The 24,847-nt window shown below is 40.3% G+C and overlaps 1 protein-coding gene across 14 annotated transcripts in view; it reads left to right on the forward strand.

Moving 5' to 3' along the window:
• Nucleotides 1-24,847, forward strand: part of FGGY (FGGY carbohydrate kinase domain containing) — a 537,121-nt gene that overhangs the window by 128,622 nt on the left and 383,652 nt on the right. The window lies entirely within an intron of this gene.

Raw genomic sequence — 24,847 nt, forward strand, 5'->3', positions numbered from 1 at the left:
TTTTTACAATGGAAGCTGTCCAAACCCTTACACCCCAAGATAAATGATTATGGGAACGGCGTCATCCCGGAGCAATGTCTCCTTTGGTGTGTCACCAAGCCTCCGTCCTTGTGTCTGTCCTTCTAAACAGAATCATGAATGACGTAAGCGAAAACACGTCATACTCAACAAACTCCCGGCGCTGGTAGGGATGGCTCATTCAGCGGATGACAGAATCGAGGTCAACAGAGAGATTTGGTGGATTAGAATTATTGGCTGAATCAGAGATGAAATTTTCAAAGGACAGATATAATGACCCCCGTTCAGCTCTTAATCGATGAAGCTGTGATGTCCTGTACTTATGTTTCAAACAGATCTCCTTGGTAGCATAATAAAGACTTGGTTTCAAAGCAGTTCATGGAGGGGAAATGGTATGGTGAAAAGTAGTGAATGTGAGGGCTCAAGGGAGCTGGGTTAGAAATTTAGCCTTTTGTGACCTTAGGCAAATCATTCCCCCTTTCTGAGTTTCAGCTTCCCCATTTGAAAAATGAAGAGGTTAACTTAAAACGTCCTCTAAAGTCCCCTCAAAGTCTAAATCTCTAAACGGAAGGAAACATGCATGTATTAAGCACCTACTACGTGCTAGGTACTATACTGAGGGCTTTACAAACATACTTTCCTTTTATTCTCACAATAACCCTCGTGAGGCAGGTACTATTATCAGAAGCATTTTACAGTTGAAGACATTGAGAGAGACAGAGGTTAAGTGACTTGCCCAGGATCACCCAGTGCTGGAGACTGAGTTTGAACTCAGGTGTTTCTGATTCCAGGCTCAGTACCCCATCTGCTGCACCACCAGCTAGCTGGCTCTAGGCTTTTATAATCTGTACTGTTCAATGAAAGTTCCACGAGTTCACATTATAAACTGTCCATCCAAAAAATAAAAAAAAAAGGGAGGGAGATTTTATGTTAATGCTTCAATGGATCTCTCATCCCATCAGCCTATGTATTCACTTCATTGGTGCAGATTGCAATTCATTAAAAAGCAGCCAATTGGGTGATATGGTAGCCAGAAAAGCTCCTTTGAGCTGGGGCTGCATAGAGCAGGGTCTAATGTCTCCAGTGAGACTTTGTTCGTCCTGCTTTCCTCTTCCTTGGTCCGATCACACCCAGAGAGGCACAGAGAACTTGTACACATGGGTATGGAGTTTCAAGTTCAGTTTTCTGGTTGCTTATCTAATGTCTCTATGTGTACTGATTCAATTTCATGAAATCAACAAATTGGTCATCCATTATGATTCAAAGAAAACTGGAGACTGTGTGGTATAGCAGAGAAGGCATCTGGTCTGCAGTCTAAAGGCTTGACATCCAATTCTCCCTCTGACAATCCATATTTAGTCCTGAGCAAACCACAATCTGCCTGTGTTTAAGTTTTCTACTTCACAAAATTCTGAGGATAGGACCTGGAGTCTGGACGACATGAGTTCAAATCTGGCCTCAGACACTTACTAGCTGTGTGACCCTAGACAAATCACTTAACCCCAAGTACCTCAAAAAAAATGTGGGAATAAGGGTGTGTTTCATGGCATCTGCATTCTCTTTCAGCCCCAGATTTATGATAGTTTGTGGAATGAAAGAATTAATGACCCCTCCTGCAGAGACTATAAACACTATTATTGTATCTTTAAAAGAATGAAAACTCGAGGAGTTAGCGGTTTAACCTTCCTATATATAAGGAGTCTGTGAGAAGAATGAGAGTTTAGAATCGACCCTAACTATCATTCCCCAGATACAGTTAACTATCCTGACTGGAGGAGAGACAGAGACTATTTGAGACAAACATCTAATGAAATATATGTTCTGAAACACTGAATTTAACTGTTATCTCGCAAAGGCACATTATGAAGAGACTATGAGAAATCCCTTGAACTGCTTCTGGAAGATTCCAATGTGAGACTATGTTTTCAGACTTGAGGGCAGTGTATCATTAGAGTGGATTGGAATATGATTTTTCCCTGTCATTATTATATGTTGCTGAAATATATTTTTAATTTATTTGTTACATTGCTAGTGAATTAGCAACTTTGATGTTTATTTAAGACTAGGAGACTAAGTGTGTGTAAATATATACATCTTAATATACACATGTACACATATATAGTCACATACATATATAGACTAGGAACAAAAAATACATGTGTGTGAATAACATACATATTAATGTACACACATGTGTAGATACACAAACTAGGAGTCTGGAAGTATGAATATATACATATTAATATGCACATGCAAATATACATATTTTAATGTACACAATATTTTAATAGGTATATAGTCATATTAATATGCATTAATACACATACGTATTAATATATTAACATATATATGTTGTTGTTCAGTCTTTTCAGTTGTGTCTGACCTTTTGTGAGTCCTTTTAGGGTTTTCTTGCCATAGATATTGGAGTTATTCACCATTTCCTTCTCCAGCTCATTTTACAGATGAAGAAACTAAAGCAAACAAGATTAAGTGACTTGCCCAGGGTCACACAGCTAGGAAGTGTCTGAGGCCAGATTTGAACTCAGGAAGATGAATCTTCCTGACTCCAGCCCCAGCATTCTATCCATTGCAGATTGACTTGTATGGACAAATGTGTGCATATGATGCATATGTCCGTACATACATTTACCTATACATACACAGAGCTAGCTGGTACAGTGGAGAGAGTGTTAGACATAGATTTATCCTTGGAAATTTACTAGCTTTATGACCCTAGACAAGTCATTTGACCTCTGGCTCAGTCTCCTCATTGTTATGAGGACCAAATAAGAAACTGCAGGGTGTACCAAAACTCTCAGTACACATCTGAGCTTATTAAAGCTTAGAACTTCCTTCACTAAGACTTTTGGGACACTCTATGTTTTCAAAATGCTTTGCAAACACTGAAATACTATGGAAGTAGAATGATGATGATGATGATGATGATGATGATGATGATGATGATGATGATGAAAGGATGAGTGGTTTCTCTGTTTTAACATTTCATACAATAGGCAGGAGGCTTTGAATTAATGAAAGAAATTGTGCATTTATATCTGTTTATGAGGGAATATCCAGATATCTCCTCTTGATTACCTTTAAACCAGGGATGTGAATTAATAATGTAATGAGTCAAGTATCTGATGGAGAGGAACCGCCCCACCTAGGTCCTTCCTATGTGACGATCATTGTGCTGCGTGCTGGGGATACAGATAGAAAAATAAGATGGTTCATTCTCTCAAGGAGGTCACATTAGAATAGGGAGAAATAAAATATATAGGGATGGAGGAGTATCAGTTCTTAGTCAGATAAAGGCATAAGAAGGCTCCTCAGTCCTTGGCAATCAGTGCCCAGACAGGCTGTGACCCATTCTCTTTAGAGGCATTAAAACTGCTAACACAATATGTGTTTCTGATTTTAAACCATTTCACAATGCCAAGGGCTTAGGTGGTAAGAACTATGTTTTCTGTGTCTTCAGGAACTGTGGCTGCTGAGGAGGTGGAGGTCTTAGCACCAGGAGAAGCAACTGCTTAATTAGTTCTTTCCAAGGATTACTTCCCTTGATTATGGTGGCAGGGACCAGGCTCAAAGTGGGATGTGTGGTAGGGATGGCCAGATGAGAACAGTATTCCCAGTATCTTGAGTACAGGGTCCTCTGTTGCCTCTTCCGGGATATGAAGGGACACGGTCACTTAGATGGTGATGATGCTTTGACTCTAGCAGTGTGTAGACCCACTTACCCCATGCCTCCTCCTCTGTCTCCCTCAATGGGGCATCATTGCTTTGGCCAGCCTGCCTTGCCTGACCATCAGTAGCCTTTGTCCAATAAGCTGAGCCCTGAGGAAAGACAGATTCTGAGAAATGTGGGTAAAGGATGAGCCCAGGTCCGGTTTAGGGAACAGCTTCCACAAATTCATAGGGATCAGTTCATTTTGGCTAGAAAATAAGAAATCACATTGGAGAATAATATGAAGCAAGAATGGAAAGAGAGGTAGAAGTCTAATTATGGAGGTTTTAAATGCCTGTTTGAAAAGTATGTTTTTATAATTCATTCGATGGGGAGTCATTGAGTTTGGTGAAATGTATAGAGTTAAGAATATGAAAAAAAATATTCCACCATCTTTACACTGCATTCTTTCTCAAATCTTGGAGGCTACTTATGTGATGGAAAAGGAAAGCTAAAATATTTTGGAGGGTATTCTTCATTAAATTTTCCACTTTTGGTGGTTTTGTATTGTAGACTTTGTAACATGACCTTCACAAGATGTGGTATCTGTGGAAATGTGTCTGGGAAGTCAGTCAGTCCATCAGTCAATGAATATTTATTAAAAACCTACTGTGTGCCAGGTGCCGTGCTAAGCTCTGGGGATACAAAAAGAGGCAAAAGATAATCTCTGCTCTCAAGGGACTCACAAGCTAAAGGCAGAGGCAACAAGTGAAAATAAATATTTTTGTTTGTCTGAATTTTCATGACCCCATTTTGGGGTTTCCTTGCAGAGATACTGGAGTGGTTTTCCATTTCCTTCTCTAGCTCATTTTACAGATGAAGAACTAGGGCAAACAGGGTTGAATGACTTGCCCAGGGTCACACAGCTAGTAAAATATATGAGGTCACATTTAAACTCATGAAAAAGATTCTTCCTCTGATTCGAAGTCCAGTGCTCTACCTGCAGCTCCACCTTTTTGTCCTGTACAAATATATATGCACAAACTCTATACAGGATACAGAGGCAGTAATTAACAGAAGGAAGACACTGGCATCAAGAGGGGCTGGGAAAGGCTTCTTGTAGAGGATGGGACTTTAGTTGGGACTTGAAGGAAGTCAGGGAGGTCAGTGGGAGGAGGTGAGGAGGGAAAGCATTTCCTGCATTCCAGGAGCTGAAAGATGGAATTTCTTGTTCCGGAATAGCCAGGAGACCAGCTACTGGATCAAAGAGTATGTAAGAAGACTGGAAGGATAGGAGGCGACCAGGTTAGGAAGGGCTTTCAAGAGCCAACAGAGGGCTTCATATTTGATCCTGGAGGCAATAAAAGCCACTAGAACCTCTTCATTTGGGGGGGGGGTGTGGGGACAGGGGGAGGATCAGTATACTCATGAGTGATTACTGTGGTTTCTGTCCTCAGTATCTACTATATCCTAAGAATCCCCATCATGCTAGGTTCCAGAAGACGAAGTCAGCTAGGAGCTGTTCATAAAATGGCCACAAATTAATGTAGGCACTGATTAGACCTTCTGGTTGAACTTAGCAGTAGCCACATTTCCTGCTTTCCAATTTTCTTCCATATCAGTCCTGGTACTTCCATTTCTTGCTTCTATGTCTTTGTATGGGCAATATTCCATGTGATCACCGCATCTTTTCCTGATAGAATTTTGAGCTTTCTTCAAAACTAGCTCATGACTTCTATGGGAAGTTATACCTGTTCTTCTTTGCTGCTACCTCTTTGTGTGTGTGTGTGTGTGTGTGTGTGTGTGTGTGTGTGTGTGTGTCTGTGAAATTACCTTGTATTATTTTGTATTTACTAGAGGACTATAGATTTAGAGTTGGAAGAGACCATAAAGGCCATGTGTTCCAAACCCCTCCTTTTATAGATGAGGAAACTGAAGCCCAGAATGGTTGAGAATCACCTAAGGAAACACAGGAATTCAATGGCAAAGCTAAGGTTGAAACCCCGAGCTTCTGAATTCAGAGCCAGCACCTCACGGCCTCTTAGCCCCTTACCTTTGTGCTTGTGACTTTATACAACTCTGCCTCACTTCAATCCAATTCACTTGGAGGTCATGACATCCTCCTCCTGATGTCCTTGGTCCTCTGAGGATGAAGGACACACAGCAATTTGTATTTGTTGGCTTCTGCTAATAGAACATAAACCACTTGAGGACAGTTGGTCTTTGAATCCCTAGTGCCTAACACGGTGCCTGGCATATAGTAGACTCATCATATATACTTGTTGAACAGATTGATTCATCCCTAACCCCTTCCAGAGCAAAGTTCAGGCATTTCCTCCTTTCTCATTCCAACCCAATTTTTATTTTTAATTTTCTGAACTCTCTTTTTCTTGAAATGACTTGGTATCTGCTTAATTGGCACCTCTTTCCCCACTAGGGGAAAGCAAGCTCCCAAGGGCAGGGAGTTCATGTTTATCTTTATCCACAGTGCCTAGCAGAGAGTCGGCCCGGACACGTGCTTGCTGTATTAAATTGTTTTATTTGGGTTGGATTTGAAATGCATCCCATTGCGTTGGCATCCAACTGATTTTTGTTGTTTCCTTTAAACCGGGGTTGGGGACATTGGTGGAGAATACTTTAAAGCCCTGAAGAAATTGTAGTCAGTGAGGTTTTTGTTCCTCAGTCACTTAAAAGATTGCCTCTCCTTTTGCTGAATATGAAAAATTGTCAGCTTGTATCATTAGGCTGTGCCAAAAACCACATTCCCCAGGAAAGCGTGTCAGCTCTTATTATGGGGTGGATATTATTCTCTTTAGAAAATGGAGCTCTCCATACGCTTTCTAAATGCTCTTGAGCTCATTCATCTTTGGACTTTCTTTACTGTCCCAACTTTGCTGGGTCTATGAGCCCTGGCAGCCCGTCTCCTCAAAAATTAATGGGTTCCAAATGCCCTTGAAGCACATTGGCCCCCCTCTTGGCTGGGGAGAAGTCTGATATTATACATAAATATTGAGATGGAGATCCTTTGGAGAGAGGTGTTTGGACTTTTAATTAACAGTGACAGCCCGTCTGCTTAGGCTTGGGATCCATTGCCGCCATGAAAAAAGTCAGCCAGGTCAGTATAGAAAGGGGAGGTGCTGTCACAGACGTGTTCCTGGCATCTGGCCATAGAGACATTGAACTCTGAGCCAACCATGAAGTCATTTGGAATTTAAGGAGTCTTGCTAATCCAAAGCAATGCATCTTAATTTGACAAAGTAGAGACTGCAGATAAGCAACACTGTTGCAAGGACTGTGAAACAGGGGGTGTAGGGGGTGGGATGATTTGAGGTGGAGGAGTGGTGTAAGTCTAGATGGTGCTGAAGAAAAGGGACTGATAATTAAAAGAATAATCTTGTTTTTCAGCCTTCATAGCCCTCACACCCCTGCCGTCTTGCTTCTCCCTGCCTCCCCCTACCCCAGTCCCTCCCCCTTCCCTGCCTTGCCTTTCAACCTCCAAGCCCGAATGCAGGGCTGGCTCAGTCCATCTCTATGGCTTGGGTTCTGCCATGGCTTGATGTGAAATTTGAGAAACATATGTAGTCTTCTATTTCAGGAAAGTGATCTCAGGGATTGGATGTGTTTGCTGTTGGCTGCGAAACTCTGAGCTTGCCCAGTGTGGTTTCTTGATGATGAGAATGCAGCTCTGAAGGGCCCTTTCTTTTTATTTTTTTCTTTAAAAAAAATCAGAATTCATGTAATAAAATTTAAGTTCAGTTGCTTTATTCCTCCCTTTCCCAGAACACAATGTCATGTATTGTATCAAAACTTTAAAGAAATGTGCATTGTTCAGGATGTAATTTATCCATTCTGGCTCAACAAAGACCAGCCCTATGTCCATCCTCCAAAAGGCTATTTAAATATCTTTCAATGGAGGAGTGTGGTCTGCGTACAGCTTCCCATAAAGGGAAACAGAACTATTTTGAAAGCCCCCTTTCTTTGCTTCTTTGTTTCCTCTTCTTTTTTCATCTTTAATGTACTTTGGGGGCTGACCATGCACCAAAATGCAGCAGGGGCCAAGCAGCAGACTCCAGGCACTGTGAAAGCCAGAGGGGTAGGGACTGCTTTGTTTCTGGGCATTGGAGATGCCACCTACTTTAGTACAGAGTTGGGGAGAGGCCAGGGAGGTGGGTCAGCTCAGGCCTTTGGCAAAGGCTTTGTAGGTCAAGGACCAGACAAAAGCTTTGCTCCTTGTCACGTAGAACATGAGGGGGAAGCTACACCAATGTCCTCGATTCCAGTCCAATAAACATGCCTGTCCAATGCACATTTATGAAGTGTTTATAAAGTGTTTGTGTATTTACTGACAATTTCTGAAGGTAGTCTAGTCATTAAAGGGCCATACTTGCCATTGGGAAGACCAGGATTCAGATCTTGCAGAGATACTTAGAATCTGGAAAATGCCTAGACTTGATGGCCTCTAAGGACTGGGCCATCTTGAAATCTACCATCTTGTGACTGATGTAAAGGAAGATATTAGAGGTGGATGGGTGGAAGGAAATGAACACACACTTACATAATGTCCACTCTGTGCCAAGTACTTTACAAGTGTTATCTTGTTTGATCCTCCGAACAATCCTCTGAGGTAGGTGCTATTAAAATCTGATTTTACAGTTGAGGAAACCGAGATATACAATTGTGAAGTGACTTGCCCAAGGTCACACAGCTAGCCTGAGGCTGCATTTGAACTCAGGTCTTTCTGATGGCAGACCTGGTGCTTTACCTATTCTATCTTGGTTGCCTCTAGGGACTTTAGAGGTGAGCTAGGTTAAGTTCCTTCTTGTACAGATTAATCTCCCAACAATAGTCAACTAGCATGCATTAATGACCTTCTGTGTGCTTGATTCTAGCTCTCAGGTGCATGATGCCAGAATGGACAGAATTCCAGAAGGATGAATGTAAAACTAAATAAAGGACAAAAAATAAGCAATGTAATATAGGGGGAAAAGCATTGAACCAAGCCCTAAGTGAGTGTGTGTGTGTGTGTGTGTGTGTGTGTGTGTGTGTGTGTGTGTGTGTACGCAGCCAGGCAAATCTTGAGTCCTCACTTTTCAGACAATGTCCCCCATTCTCTAGTCTCCCTAAAATGAGGGCAAAACCAAAAAGTCAAAATGAATGAGTGAAGAGATGGGTTCTAGTTCTGTCTCAACCATTAACTACTTAATTAATTGATTTCAAGTAACTAACTTAAGGGGACATCTGGGTGGTACAGTGGATAGAGCACTTGACCTGGAGCCAGGAAGACCTGAGTTCAAATCTGGCCTCAGACATTTACTAGCTGTGTAACCCCGGGCAAGTCAATTAACCCTGTTGCCTCAGTTTCCTCCTCTGGAAACATGAGCTGGAGAAGGAAATGGCAAGCTGTGCCAGTGTCTTTGCCAAGAAAATAATCCATGATGCCACTGAATTGCCTCTAAAATGCCATTTATTTATCATCCCTTGGCAAGAGGGCACCTAGGTAGTACAGTGAATGGGGTGTTGGCCTTGGAATGAAAAGCCCTGGATTCAGATTCGGCCTCAGAAACTTACTAGCCATACGTCCTTGGGCAAGTCACTCAGACTTTCTGTGCTTCTATTTCTGCAGCTGTAACAGGCAGCGAATCACAGCATCTGCCTCCCAAAGCTGTCATGAGGATCAAATGAGATATTTTACAGTGCTTTTTATTATTATTAATAATAGTAATACAAGACTTGGGGAATTCTTGGGGAAAGAAATCAAATGGAAGAGGCCAGAATGAGTAAGAAGACAGAATATCAGAGGGGCCCCCAAAGATGGCACAGAACTGCCTTTTGTCCCTTGATTTTCATCGTGATTAAGTCCCCAGTATCTCCGAAATGGTGGGGGCGGGATGCAGAGTACCTCACAGACCATTTACTCCAACCCATGCCTGGACAAGGCTCTCCTCTGTAATGTCAAGATGACTATCCAGCCTCTGACCAACGGTGGCCAGGCCCGGGTCCCTCCTTAGTACTCAGACTGATTTTACACTGCTCTGAGGACATGCCCATGTTGTCTGAGGATCCCACTGCCCCTGGCTTGTCTAGAGCAGCTGTTCTCCTCCATCGTGTTTTGGTCAGGCTGCTGGGGTTGTTATCACTCAGGAAGTCTCACTTTGTTCCCGGGTCTGCTCAGATTTTCAGTTTCTCGTATCAGACTAATATTTCACCTCGTAAATCAGAAACCTAACTCCAGGTCCTTTCCCTGCTGCCCCTCTCCGCCCCATTCTTGCTCCCAGCAGCCCCAGTAGCTGTAGGATAGAATACTGATGGAATTAAGGGAAGCTCGAGCAGACTCAAATATCAGAGAAATACAGTAATTTGTCTTTATTAATAGGAGGTCAAATACCACATACCCTTGGCAGTTGCATCAATATTTTTACAGTCTTTATGCCTTAGCTTGCCAGAGGATTCGCCTTACATAGCTTTAAGCGAGCCAAAATAACACAAGTGGTAAATATCTCAAGACGTTGAAAAAAACAAGGAGATTGAGGAGGGAGATATTCAACCCAAGGCCTGGTTTTCTTTGGCACTTTGCTGCTTGGAGCAGGCAGCAAGCAGAATGGTGAAGTCGGCAAATGTGAAGTTGAAGCACCTCGGTTTGAAATCCATGTCAAGAACTACTGTTAAGAAACTGGGTCTCAGTTTCCTCACCTGTAAAATGAGTGGATTGGACCAGATGATGCTCAGATTCCTTCCAGCTCTAAATCCTATATTCATATTAACAAACAGTTCTTTCACCCTCTCTGAATGCAGCCTGCATCCCTTTTCTCATTGTCTACTTGACAGGGAATATGGTATGATGGAAAATGTATGGGTCTAGAATTAAGGACCTGGGTTTTGAACTCTTTTTGGCCTATGTGAATCTGGGAAAATCATTTAACCTGTCTCAGTTTCCATTGCCACATGTACTAAAGGGAGGAAACAGTGAGTGTTCAATAAATGCTTATTCCCTTGCTTTTCCCTTGATATTCCCAAACTACAGAATCTCAGAGCTGGGAGAATACTCCAGGGACATTAAGTTCCTCCCATGTTCGAAGAAGTAAGTGCTTTACATATGACCAGCGTGTGCACGTGAGCATTGCTGTGGGGAAACACATATACAGTATAAACATACATGCACACATACACGCACATGCATATTGTGAAATATGAACACATACACACACAATTAGAATGTTAGCCACCATGTATTAAGCCGTTTTGGGCCGGACACGATGCTAAGTGCCAGGAAAACAAAGACAAAAGCAGAAATTCGCAAGTCATAACGTTTATAACTGCAATAAAAACTGCAATAAAATTCAAGAGTGGGGAACCTACAGACTCCAGGCCACCTATGGCCCTCTATGTCCTTGAGTGTAGCCCTTTGACTGAATCCAAACTTCACAGAACAAATGCCCAAATGCCCTTAATAAAAGGATTTGTTCTATAAAACTTGGACTCAATCAAAAGGCCACACCCAAGGACCTAGAAGGCCACATGTGGCCTGGAGACTGAAGGTTCCCCACTCCTGGACCTTCAGGTAGACAATAGGCTTAGTTTTCAATGGAGGAAACTGAGGCTACGAGCTCTTAACTTCGCTTGTTGTTCAGTTGTTTCAGTCATGCCTGTCTCTGATCCCATTTGAGGTTTTTTGGGCAGAGATACTGGAGTGGTTTGTCATTTCTTTTTCCAGCTCATTTTACAGATGAGGAAACTGAGGCAAACAGGGTTAAGCGACTTGCCCAGGGTCACACATCTAGTAAGTGTCTGAGGCTGAATTTGAACTCAGGAAGATGAGTTTTTCTGACTCTAGAACATGCCTTCTGCAATATGGCCCCACCTAGACGCCCCCTTGTTAGGCAAAATATCCTTCCTCAGAATCTTACTGTCTTTGTGACCCAGGTAAGTCACTAGCCCTTTCATAGTTTCACATTTCCCCATCTCAAATGGGGATAATAATGGTACCTGCTTTGTAAGATTATTGTAAGGCACAAATGAGATAAGATAGATAAAATGCTTGTAAGCCATAACTATGTAAATACCCTTGTTCTCATCTGCATCGTAGTTCACCTGCAGGACCATCAACCAATCAATAAGCATTTATTAAATGGCTTCTATGTGCAGACACATATGGGGGGTATTAAGGTTTATATAACAGTGGTTCTGTTTTCTGTAGCATTAAAATTTACAGAACATTTTATGAAATGATAGGAAAAGTCAATTCTGATTTCACTGTGATGGAGGAGCTCCTGAGGAGGAGGCTCCGTACAGTGTGGGTCAGCATCTTCTCTACCAATAATTGATCATCTCAGAGAGACACTTGAGACATTGAGAGGTTAAGGAACTTGCATAACCCCCAATTCCCCCTCCACCCATCGGAATTAGAGATGAGGTGTGAACAAAGGCCAGCTTGCCTGGCCAATGTACCACTCCACCTCTCACTGACTACCAGCTCATATTTAGAGTGATCATTAACATTAGAAAGCCCTTAATATTCATCTATTGCATATCATGAACAAACATTTAAGTGTCTGGCGTGTACCAGGGACCATGAGTGTTCTAAGGTTTACAAAGCACTGTATATGATAGTCATCACTCAAATATATGGAGAGTTCTAAGTCTTCGGAAATGCTTTAAATCAGAAGAGTTAATCAGGAGACAGCGCACCCCACTCCTGAGTGCTGTTGAAGAACATTAAAGTGTGATTGGAAACTATTGAATGAAATAAATAAAAATTCAATAAAACGAAGAGAACATCCCATTATAAACGTCAATATGTACCTGCAGGGATCTTCATGTGCAGATTGATGGCTGCCCCTATGAGTTGGACACCTCTGCTTTAAGAAGCGATAGTAGTTCACACAGATAGATATATGTGCTTTAAAGTTACCATGTTCTAGCATCAGACTCCATCTTCACAAACCCTGTGAGGCAGGTACTCTTATCACTTTTAGAGATCTGAAAACTGAGACTCAGAGAGCATACAACTAGTAATCGTCTGGGATGGACTTAGATACCAGGTCTTCCTGACTGCAGGTCACTAGCACAAGAATCCAGTACGCTTTAATACAAGGGGGCAGGACTGAGTAACCTCCAGCTAGTTATGTCCCTTCCCTTTCCTCACCTCTCTTCTCCCTGTCCCTTCCCTCCTTTTCCCATTCCCTCCCCCTCCTCTCTTCTTTCTTTCTTTCTGTCTCTCTTTCTCTCATTCTTTCTTTCTTTCTTTAGCTGCTAATCCCAATCCTGTGATGAACTCAGTCTTTAAAGACAGATGATAAGTAGTAGATACCAGCAACATCCATTCTGCCAACTCCCTGACCTTAATTAAAGCACAGTCTCATGTCTGGCCTGTCAACTGCCTATAAAGATCTCCCCAGAATCAAGGACACAGGACTTTCAAGAACACAGCTGAATGAGAAGGGAGGTTCTTCTAATTCTGTGCCTTCATGTTGCAAGTGGATAAAACCATCTGCCACCTCTCTCTATCTTTAACAAAATGTAACTTTTGAGAGATTCTAAATGCCTCTCTGAGCCTTTGCTGTATCCCTTTGATTCCTTGTTACAAAAGTACAGCAGTTCAGATCAAATACTTGGACAGCCAGGTTCAATGTCAACTGATTCCTGTATATCAGGGTCATTGGACGAGTCACGTCAGAATGTCCTTCCCAAGTTCTCTCTTGGCAGGTGCTACCATGTTGACCTTTTACTCAGCTCCCTCCCCAGAGGGATCTGTTCACATGTGGTTCCCGAGACCACCGCTCTTGCTGTGTTTTCCAAGATCTTCAAACATCCTTCAACTTCTTCAAAACGGAGGAAGAAGGAAGCTTTCATGGGGAGCAGGGTGAGGTGGGGAGAGTTAATTGGAGTCAAACAGAAGCTGGGTAATCGGGTCAGAGCTGAAGTCAGATTCCTGACCCCTTTTACTCAAGTCCCTGTTAATTAAGAGTAACAATAACTCACACTCACAAAATACCCCTCTTTTAGAGTTCGCTAAACTCTTTTGGGGCATATAGGTGGCCCAATGCATACAGCACTGGCCCTGGAGGCAGGAGAACCCGAGTTCAAAATCTGGCCTCAGACATTTACTAGCCATGTGACCCTGGGCAAGTCACTTCACCCTGTTTGCCTCAGTTTCCTCATCTGTTAAATAAACTGGAGAAGGAAATGGCAAATCCCTCCAGTGTCTTTGCCAAGAAAACCCCAAATGGGGTCACTATGGGCACAACTAATTGACAATAAATAAATAAATAAAATACTTTTGTTTTTCATTTTTAGTCCCTTTGCTTCTCTAATAGCTTTAAGATGTAGGTGGGAACAAAAACTTGCTTCCAAAACACAGAAGTATCTCTGTGACAGGTCACTGACTATGGAGTTTGTTCAGTGGATTGTTTAGCGGGGAAGGGTAAGGCTTTCTTTGCATAAAACCTAAGTTAATAGAGTAACAGAAGGAACCTTAGAAGAGAAAGAATTCAAGTTGTTGGATGTCATAGGGTGGTATCAAATCCAAATAGAAAGGGGTCCTCCCTGTCTGTATATTTTCTTAGAAAATCACAAATTGACTTTATCTACATTGTACTGTATTTTAATTTATTTTTGTTAAACCTTTCCCTATTACATTTTAATCTGGTTCAGGCCACACTTGGAAATTTTTTGTCACTTGACCTTGAGTTTGAAATCTCTGCCTTAGATCATAAAATGTTATAATTGGAAGGGACCTTAGAAAAAAGAAATATCAAAATTGAGAAGGATTTTAAAACATAGAATATTAGAAGTAGAAGAGACCTTGGACATAACACCAAAACTGGGAGGAAAATTTGAATCCAACATATCAGAGCTGGGAGGGACCTTGGAATTGTTAGAGCCTAGAGAGATTTATTCCGGCACAAAGAAACAGTGTCCAAGTCAGAAGACTTGGCTTCTTATCTTTTCTGCTGCTTACCTGTTTGATCTTGGGCAAATCACTTAAACTCTCTCAGCCTCAGTTTCCTCCTTTGTAAATTAATAAGGAAGGTCCCTTTTGGTTCTAGATAAATGATTTTGTGACCATAGAACTCAGAATGTGAGAGTTGGAAGGGTCCAGAGAACTTTGAACGTTAGACTATATAATGTTGTTATTCAGTTGTTTTAGTCTTGTTTAACTCTTCGTGCCCCATTTGGGGTTTTCTTGGCAGAGGTATTGGAGGGGTTTGCCCTTTTCTTCTCCAGATCGTTAGAAGGTGAACCTGAGGCAGTGTTAAGTGACTTGCCTAAGGTCACCCCACTGATAATTATCTGAGGCTAGATTTGAACTCAGATCTTTTTGACTATAGGGCTGGGACTCCACTGTGCCACCTAGATACCCTTAGGTTAAACAACATACAATGTTCAAACTTGAAGGGTTCTTAGAACAAAGAATATAGCACTGGAAGTCAGAATAAAGATCACCTTACTATTATATATTCTCAGTGTGCTGTCTTCCTCTTAAGGGACTGGATTCTTTCACCCTGAAAGTTCCCCTCTCACACTCCCAGAAGAATGCTGCATAAATGTGAAAGCAGTACTTCATAGGTCATAGGGAGACTGTAGCATGGTGGAAGGAATGCTGAAATTCAGCAATCATTGGTGATCATTCCTGGCTTGAACCCGTTTTTAGTCATGGGAGTGCATGAAAGGCACTTAAACTGCTCTGTGGCTCAGCTCTCTTCTGGAAAATGGACACAACAAAACTAAACCAATGGACTCTTTGGGGCAGGAGAGAATGTTATGCTAATTATAGGGGGCTGTGGTCATCTGCACCATTGTCGTTGTTAATGTAATTATGAGAATAAGCTTGTGTTCAGAATGTGCCGTGACTCATACTCTGCGTGTATGTGTGTTGGGGTGAATACATCTGTACTTTTCCATGGGTGTGGATGCGTGTATGTACTCGATTAGCGGGCTGGTACCAAAGCAAAATCATTAATGATGAAAATCAGGGCCAAAACAAGAAAACTTCTTGGCCTGGGAGGTGTGTGCTTTCTTCTTGCTGGCTGTTCTGGAAACTATTAAGGAACGTGACCTGACTGAAGTAGAGTGTGCAGATGGGAGAGGGGGGATTTGGGTGAGTGCATTTGGAGAGGTTGAGTGATTTCAGCATAGTACATGAGTCTCTGGCATCCAGAAAGTGAAAGAAATCCTTTAGACTATGGCTTATGGATGTTATCTACCCCAGACTGATATAGTCAGTCAACAAGCATTTAGTAAGCACCTACTGTGTATCAGGAACCGTGCTAAGTGCTAGGGATGGAAAAGCAAGAAACAGTTACTGCCTTGAGCAGAGTACATTTTAAAGAGGGAAAAAATATATAAATAATTAAGTACATCTAACTAAGGTCTAGACAGGCTAGTGAAGAGACTCGAGCAGGTGGAGACAGTGGCAGGGAGACCATGAATGGCCTCCTGCTTCTTGGACTTGGGCCTTGAAAAAAGCCAAAGAAACTAGTACAGAGGGGAGGGGCAGAGCATTCTAGGCAGGAGGGACCACCAGTCTAAAAACACAGAGATGAGAGATAGAGTTCTGCATTTGAGAAATAGCATGTAGACCAGTGTCACTGACACAGTGTCAGGGTATATAGAGTCCACTGAGGTGTGAGAAGGCTAGATAGGTAGGAAAGGGCTGGGTTAGGAAGAGTTTGAATGACAAACAGAGGAATATATTATATTGGATCCAGAAAACTTAGACAGTGCAATGTTGTCATTAATTCAATTTTCTGTTCACCACATTTAGAAAGCCAGGGTTGGAAGAGAGACCTCAGAGGCCAACTCCAACAGGCACAAGAATCCCCACAATACAATACCTTTTAGGGAAAATCCAGTCTCTCCTTGAGGAGCTCCTAGTGGAGGTGGAGCTCCCAAGGCATCCCATTCCACCTCGGGTAGCTATAATTATGATCACGTGCTTTGTTTTCTTCTTCCTCTATATGCCAGACTTAAATATGCCTCTTTGCAATTTCTACTTATAGCTCTGCCTCCTGGGGTCAGACAGTACAAATCAAATCCCTCTGATCATTAAGTGTGTTATTGAAAGGGGACGGTATCTCATGAGCATCTCTAACAACTCTGTCCTGCTCAGACCCACAGAACTGAACTTAGACATCTACCATAAAGAGGGAGACTTGGGTCCATGATATGGTTATGTGCTATGATAGTAGCATTATTGTAAACACATTTCTATAATGTGTGACTTGCAGAATCATGGAAGATGGGGATTTCCATTTTTAATTCCATTTTTAAGATGTTGGATAAGCAAACAGAGATAATTCATTTTTCAAGCTGCTGAAATGTTATCCTGGCCTCTGGAATCAAAGGCATTCCACAAGTGTTTTCTTTATTACATGCTGTAGACTTTAATTAGAATTTAATTATAAGATGCTGAAGGCATGAGAAAGAGGAGCAGATGGAACCTTGAGAGTGGCTTAGTGAGGTAGGTCTGCAGATTATGAGGTGCCCATTAATAACACAAGCAACGGACAGAAGATGGAATTACTGTTCCTTTGAGCTATTTCATTATCTTCTGGCCTCAAAATACTGTTTTGTTTCTTGTTCCTAGCTTCAGAATCTCAATTCAGGGAGATTTTGTGCGCAGGGAACCCAGGCAGACTTGAAAAAAAGGAATTAATCATGAATTCGATGATTTTAATTGAGTCCATCTCAATCCCACTTCACCATTCTTAGTATTGCTAATGAATGTTGGATGCCCCTGATGTTTTACAAACAGGACTATAGTAAGTTTTTTAAAAGTGGATGTACTTTTTTAGTAATTATGTTGCAATACTAATAATAGAAATAATAATTTCCAATTTGGCAGTCTCAGTTTACAAGATACTCCTCCTCAAAACCCAATGAGGTGGGTGGCACAGTTATTATTAGCACAGTTGGACAGATAAGCATCTTGAGTTCCAGAGAAATGACTTGACTTTCCCAGGATCAGAGAGAGCTGGGAGTCTTCTGATGTCAAGTGGAGTTCTCCTTCTCCTACAGCACACTGTCTCCTTTGTTACCTACATGGATATCAGAGGAAGCAAGAAAATTGGAGTGGAAACTTTTAATTTTATTACCAGTGGAAATCTGCGACTAAAGATAGTGAATCTTAGCCCTCACTGGTAAAATGAGGATTATCCACATATCTGTGGTGTACCTGCCTGAGAAGGTGAGGATTAAATGAAATAAGGTAGACAAAGTACTTTGCCAGTCTCCAAGGGTAATATAATGTGAGCTATTCACATTACTATTAAATATGTAATACTTATTACATATTACATATACATATTACACATGCATTTCTTATATATGTTACATATTGTGCATCTATGATATATAAATATATAATATTATAATGTTATATAATGGATAGAAAACCACCCTCAGAACCAGGAGGATGTGGGTTCCAGTTCCACCTCTTACATGTATTGGCTATAAGACCCTGGCCAAGTCACTCTCTAAAACTACACTTGAGTTGAAGAGAATGTACTGACCTCCACCGGTAGAGGGAGTTTCCTACATGAGCAGAATCTTGGGTCCCGTTCCTATCACACTATAGGATAAGTGAATTAGAAGGTCAGCAGAAGACTTTGTGAAGGAAGAGAGGGAATGAATGTTAACAGAAGGTCAAGTATGGTGAGTGAAGTTAGCCCAAGCAAATATGGATGTGGGAGAATTGTCATGATATTTGCAGACTCGTGTAGTTATTGGGAGGGTAGAAAGGAAAGTGAAGTACATTATTAAATGTGAAACAATGATACCCCCCCCCCCCCATTTATTTCTTTTAAAATCCTACTATGGGTTTCATTTCTTATGCCAGAGTCATTTCCTGATATATTCCTCAGGGACCCAGAATCTTCCCTTAAAACAAATAGGAATGGCAAAGCAAATGAGCCAACCTCAAGTCAGACAGAGCATGTGGTATTCCACATCCTTCGGTCCCCGCCTCTCTGGTGAGAGGAGGGAAGATTTTTCTCATCTGTTTCTGGGATCAAGAATCGGCACATCACAGTTATTCTGTGCCCAGCTGCTTTTTAGTACATGTGTGTATGTATGTATTGATGTGAATTATTATGGCAATTTAGTTTTCATGTATATATCACTGCCCTCAGTTTTTTTCTTTGTTTTTATATTGTTTTTTATTTGTTTGTTTGTTTCTTTTCCCGAACATGGCCCATTATTACTCAGACTTTTAGAGTTTTGCTTGGGCAAGCTGTTCATATTGTTTCCATTATATTATGGCTACTCCAGCTATTTTTATATTATTTTTCCTACTCTTATTTGGACTCATACACCCATAGATCTGGAAGGATCATTAACAAATAATAAAAGTTCACAATTTTAACCTCCCTGCCTTCAGGGAATATGTCTGTACCACTGGCCCAGTGAAATTAAATATGTGTGTATATACACACACACACACACACACACACACACACACACACACACAGAGGAACACAAGAAGGACTAACCAGACTGACTCTTCTTGACTACAAAGGGCAGAGTTACTAAAGGAGTGATGGATGAAGGATGCAGGGAGTTAGTCAGTCATTAAGTACTTACCGGATACCAGGCAATATACTAGGGATGCAATGACAAAAATCAAACCATAACTTCTCCTCAAGGAGCTGATAGTCTAATGGTAGAGGCAACATGTTATACATAAACATATATAAAATATTATTATTATACGTAATAATACATTTATACATAAATAAAATATAACAAATATATGAGAGAGTAATCACAATAAGGAAAGTAGATATATAATTAACTGAATATAAAAAAAATTCTGTAAAAGCACAATGGGCTGCCTCAGGAGGTGGTGATTAGCTATGTTATTGACAGGAATTTTGATCAGGTATGGATTGAATGAGATCTTCTCCAAGGACCCCTCAAATCCTTAGAGTAGTGACCTTTCTTCATATTGAATTATCCAGTCTTTGAAGACCTTGTCAGAGCAAACTACTGTGCCATATGTTATAGGAAGCTAAAAGATGAAAGTCTATGAGAGAGACAACTTTGACATAATGATTAGAGAAAGGAACTTGGAATCTAGGAGATCTGGATTCAAATCTCTTCTCATATACTTATATATACTGACCTTGGGCAAGTCATTCTCTATGACTCAGTTGTTTTATTTAATCTATTTATTTTAAAAACTAAGTTATTTTATGATCATTTTATGAGGATCTAGGACTTAATAACCTCTAAGGTCTCCATTTTATAACCTATGGTGTTAAGAACTATACTCTTTTCTGTGTCCTCAAGGAAATGTGCTGAGGGCATACCATTCATAGATTTATCAAAAAGTTGAGCCAGGATGAGATGCTAAAGATTATTTAGTCCATGGCTCTCATTTTACAGGGGAGGAAACTGAGGTCTAGCATGGGGAAGGGGCTCCTGCTAGGTCACAGAGAGTGTCCCCAGAACTGTCCTTCTTGATTTCTAGAGCAGCGTTCTTTCAAAAGAGAAGCAGCACTCAGGTTGTGTTTCTTTGATTTTTGCTTTAACTTTGACATATTAAAAAAGACACCATAATGTGGTGTATTTAGCTCTTGAATCCAGGCCCTTTCACTCACCTGTGTGTGTGAACTTCTATGTCTTGGTCTATTCCTCTGTAGAAAGAAAGTAGTTGGGCTGACTGGCCTCAGATGTCCAGTCCATGTACCAGTCTAGGATCCTCTGCTTCCACCCTGGTGCTGTGAGAACCAGAGATTTCTGATCCCAGTGTGGTGGCAGGGTGGTTGGGGTGAGTTCTTCCAGAAAGTCAGACTGTGACACTTCATAGCTTAGTAGACCATCTTCACGAGTTTTTGTGGTTTAAAAAAATAGCTTAATGCTCAAGGGTCAATCTTTTGTAAGGTGAGTAACTGCTTTTATAACTAAGCTAGGCTCAGAAAAGAAATTCTCTATTTCAACAAATCTTTTCTTCGTGTGTGTGTGTGTGTGTGTGTGTGTGTGTGTGTACGTGTGTGTGTTTTACCAAAGTTGAAGAAACTCTAAGCAAGGGGGTGAACTACTTGATCTTGAAAATCCTCAGAAAGAAAAATCCAAACTCTTACCTGGTTCAGGCTCAGAGCTTTTACTAGCTTAGCATCATATAAGATCCTTTGGTACATTGGTTATTGTTGTATCTAGACACAAAGGGCAGGGATTTGCACATAGCAGGTACCTATTAAGTTCTTCATGAATTGTTTTGAATTGGTAGGCCCTACTGGACTCTGTGTCCACTGGCAAAAGGGTCTAGTGACCCATGAATGGTGGCCCATGAAGGCATTGGGGAAACCCATTTATGGGAGGAATCTGATAAACACAAGGGAGACACAGATGTGGAGGGATGAGGAAGGTGCGATTCAGTCCCTCAATATGGGAAACCCAATGAAAAGATTTGTTGAAATTGAGATGTCTTGTGTAGATTAGAATGTGTCCTTGGGGCTTTTTCAGTGGGGATTTGGCAGCCAAACTGTCTGAGCTCAAATCATGAAGTGGGCAAGGGTTTTGTACGTTTGTGTTTGAAGCTTTGCCTCTTTCCTTTCATCATGCCATTGTAACTTAACTAATTTTGATCCCATTCTCTCAATCACCTTGGGTCTTCTGAGAAGCAAGTTTGACCTAATACAAGAAATAATAATAAATACTAAATAAATAATAATAACTAAATCATGAACCAATAATGAATGATACAATACAGTTTTCTTGGACAACTTGGTGGTGTGGTAGGTAGAATGTTGTACTTGGGGTCAGGAAGTTCTGAGTTTGAAGTTTGCCTCACGTAGCATACTGCATGACCCTGATTGAGTCACTTATGTTTTCCCAACCTCATTTTCCTCATCTGTAAAATGAAGATAATAAAAACACCTTGTCAAAGGGTTGGCGTGAAGGTCAAATGAGGTAACTTTGCAATCTTTAAAGCATTGTATAAATTCTAGCTCATATTACTAGACTGCTGTAGTGGCAAAAGCTATGTGGAATAATAAAAAGGGTCCTGCCTCTCGGGCCAGAGGACTTTGGTTTGAATTCTGTATTACTGTCTGTATGAGCTTTTTGAATGATTGACCTTAGCCAAATCACTTAAGCTCCATGGAATTAGGTTTGCTCATATTTAAAATGGGAGAGGTTAGATTCATGAATCTCTAAGGTTCCATCTAACTCCAAATCCTCTGACACTAAAAAGGGATTTGGAAGGGGTAAATAGGAAGGTAGAGGCCTTATTTCCTGGCCATGATACTCACTGTTACCTTGGGCAGATTAAAAAAAATATATATGGATTTGGATTCCATACTATGAGATGAACCTTCCTTTACAGAGAGCTTTGAAATTTGCTAGTAACTCTTCATCTTCCATCAGCGTTTCTGCTTAGTTTGGTCTCCATGAAATATTATGTTTTGCCCAGGACAAGCTGATCATCTGAAATCTCACCACTATGCAGATAGATTCAGCTTTTGATAATCAACAGCTTCTTAGCCCCGTCAGATGCCTCTCTTCTCTTATTTGAGGGTGGCAGGATGGAAGAATGAATCCCTCCCATAGCCTTCCTTTATAAAGAGATCAAACCTTTCCAAGTGACTATTCATTTTCCATCAGTGACTCCACAGAACATCATGCTCCCACTTTTCACCTTCCCTTGGGGTACCATCTTCGCCCACTAGATTATAAACACCTTAAGGGCAAATATTGTCTTTCTTTTCTCTGAAAGGAAAAAAACATTATGTGCAGGTTTTAGGAGGATTCCTGATTGATATAGGTTAGCTGGGGGGAATGTGGCAAATACCCTAGAGTACTATGGTCATTTAGTACAGTGTATTGTTTACCTATAGATTAAGTAATCCACCATTGTATTAATTAGTTTTGAGGCTTACTACTTTGTGATACAGTTTGAAATCTTCAGCTACAAGACCATTGTCCTTTACATTTTTTCCCATTAATTTCCTTGATATTCTTGACCTTTTCTTCTTCAAGACGAATTTTGTTATTTAGTTTAATACAATAATTCTTTAGTAGTTTGATATATATGGCACTGAATAAGTAAATTAATTTAGGTAAAATTGTTCACTCAGCATACCCATGAGCAATTAATATTACTACAGCTGTTTAGATCTGTCTTGATTTGTGTGAAAAGCGTTTTGTAATTGTGTTCATATAAACCTTGGGTTTGTCTTGGTACATAAACTCCCAAATATTTTATGTTGTCTACAGTTATTCTAAATGGAATTTGTCTTTCTATCTCTTGCTTCTGGGTTCTATTGGTAATATATAGAAATGTTGATGATTTATGTGGGTTATTTTATATGCTGCAACTTCAATGAAATTGTTAATTGTTTCAACTAGCTTTTTGGTTGACTCCCCAAGGTCCTTTAAGTATACTGTGATATCATCCACAAAGAGTGATACTTTTATTTCCTCATTGCCTCCTTTTCTTCCTTTAATTTCTTTTGTCTTGTCTTATTGCTATAGCTAGCATTTTCAGTAAAATGCTGAATGCTAATATATGCTGATAGCTAATGGTATTAGTGGACATCCTCTCAGTACCTCTGGGCTTGTTGGGAAAGTGTCTAGTTCATTCCCATTATAAATATTGCTTGCTCTTGGTTTTAGATAGGTGCTACTTATTTTAAGAAAGGCTCCATTTATCCCTGTGTTCTCTATTGCTTTTAATACAAATCAGTTCCATATTTTGTCAAAGGCTTTCTCTGCATCTATTAATATATGATTTCTCTCTCATGTTTACCTTTTTATGTTTTTCTTGAGTCTTGTATTTGAATGTCAGATTTTCTTTTCAGCTTTGGTCTTTTCATCAGATATGCTTGAAATCCTCTCTTTCATTAAATTTGTACATTTCCACTTGAAAGATTTTACTCACTTTTGCTGGATAGGTTATTATTGGTTGCAATTCCAGCTGTTTTGTCTTTTGAAATATAGTATTCCAATCCATCGGCTTTTTCATGGTAGCTGCTAAAGCTTGTGTGATCCTGACTATGGCTCCAAGGTATCTGAGTAGTTTATTTCTAGCTTCTTGAAGTATTTTCTCCTTGGGCTAGGAACTCTGGAATTTTTAATTTTGGGATCTCTTTCAGGTGATGATTGGTGGATTCTTTCAATTTCTATTTTATCTTCTGATGTTAGGATATTGGGACAGTTTTACTTGATAATTTCTTAAAATATATTTTGTTATTTCTTTGATTATGGCTTTCAATTAGTCAAATGATTGTCAAATTACCTCTCCTCCATCTATTTTTCAGGTCAGTTCTTTTTATGATAAAATAGTTAACATTTTCTCTTTTTTTCATTTATGTACTTCACTTTATTTTTTTCTTGATGTCTCATAGAGTCATTAGCTTCCACTTGCATTGTTCTAATCTTTAATGAATTATTTTCTTCAGTGAACTTTTGTACTTCTTTTTCCAATTCATCAGTTTTGATTTATAAATAAATATTTTCTACAGTGAATTTTGCATCACTTTTTCCATTTGACCAATTCTGATTTTTTTTAGGTCTTATTCTCTTCAATATTTTTGTTTCTCTTTTTCCAGTTTTTTAATTATTTTTTAATAACTTTGTTCCTTTGATTTCACTTCTTTACCTATTTTCTCCCCTCCCACTCTTCTTTGAGTTTGAAAACTATTTTTAACTCTTTTGAGAAATTCTTGTTGGTCTCATAGCCAGTTCACATTTGTTTTTTTCTTCTTCAAGGCTTTCTTTATAGCTATTTTATCTTCATTACCTTCTTGTGAGTTTGTGTCTTCATCTTCTCTGTCACAATAGTAGCTTTTTATGGTGTTTCTTTTTTGTTGCTGTTTTTTCATTTTTCTATTCTATTTCTTGATTTATGTTATAGTTAGAATCTGTTCCCAGCTGAAGAGCAGGGAGGGGGATTTATGAGAGAGTAGTATTGTTTCAAGATTCAGGCTTTTTCCACACTGCTGTTTTTAGAGCTAGTTCTGAGGGGTCAGAAGTTGTTGGTGTTTCTCTGGTGGTATAATTTTCTCTGAATTGAATGCTCCCAAAGCTGATGCTGCTTTTGTAACCACCACCTGGTCACCACCACCTGGTCTCACCACAAGTGGGCTTCAGGGTATCCTCCACCCCAATGTCATATATCTCTTGCTAGCTTCCTACATTGTCTTGCACTGGAACAATGTCTCA

Source organism: Notamacropus eugenii, chromosome 2 (genome assembly GCF_028372415.1).
Source record: "Notamacropus eugenii isolate mMacEug1 chromosome 2, mMacEug1.pri_v2, whole genome shotgun sequence".
Classification (NCBI taxonomy): Eukaryota; Metazoa; Chordata; class Mammalia; order Diprotodontia; family Macropodidae; genus Notamacropus; species Notamacropus eugenii.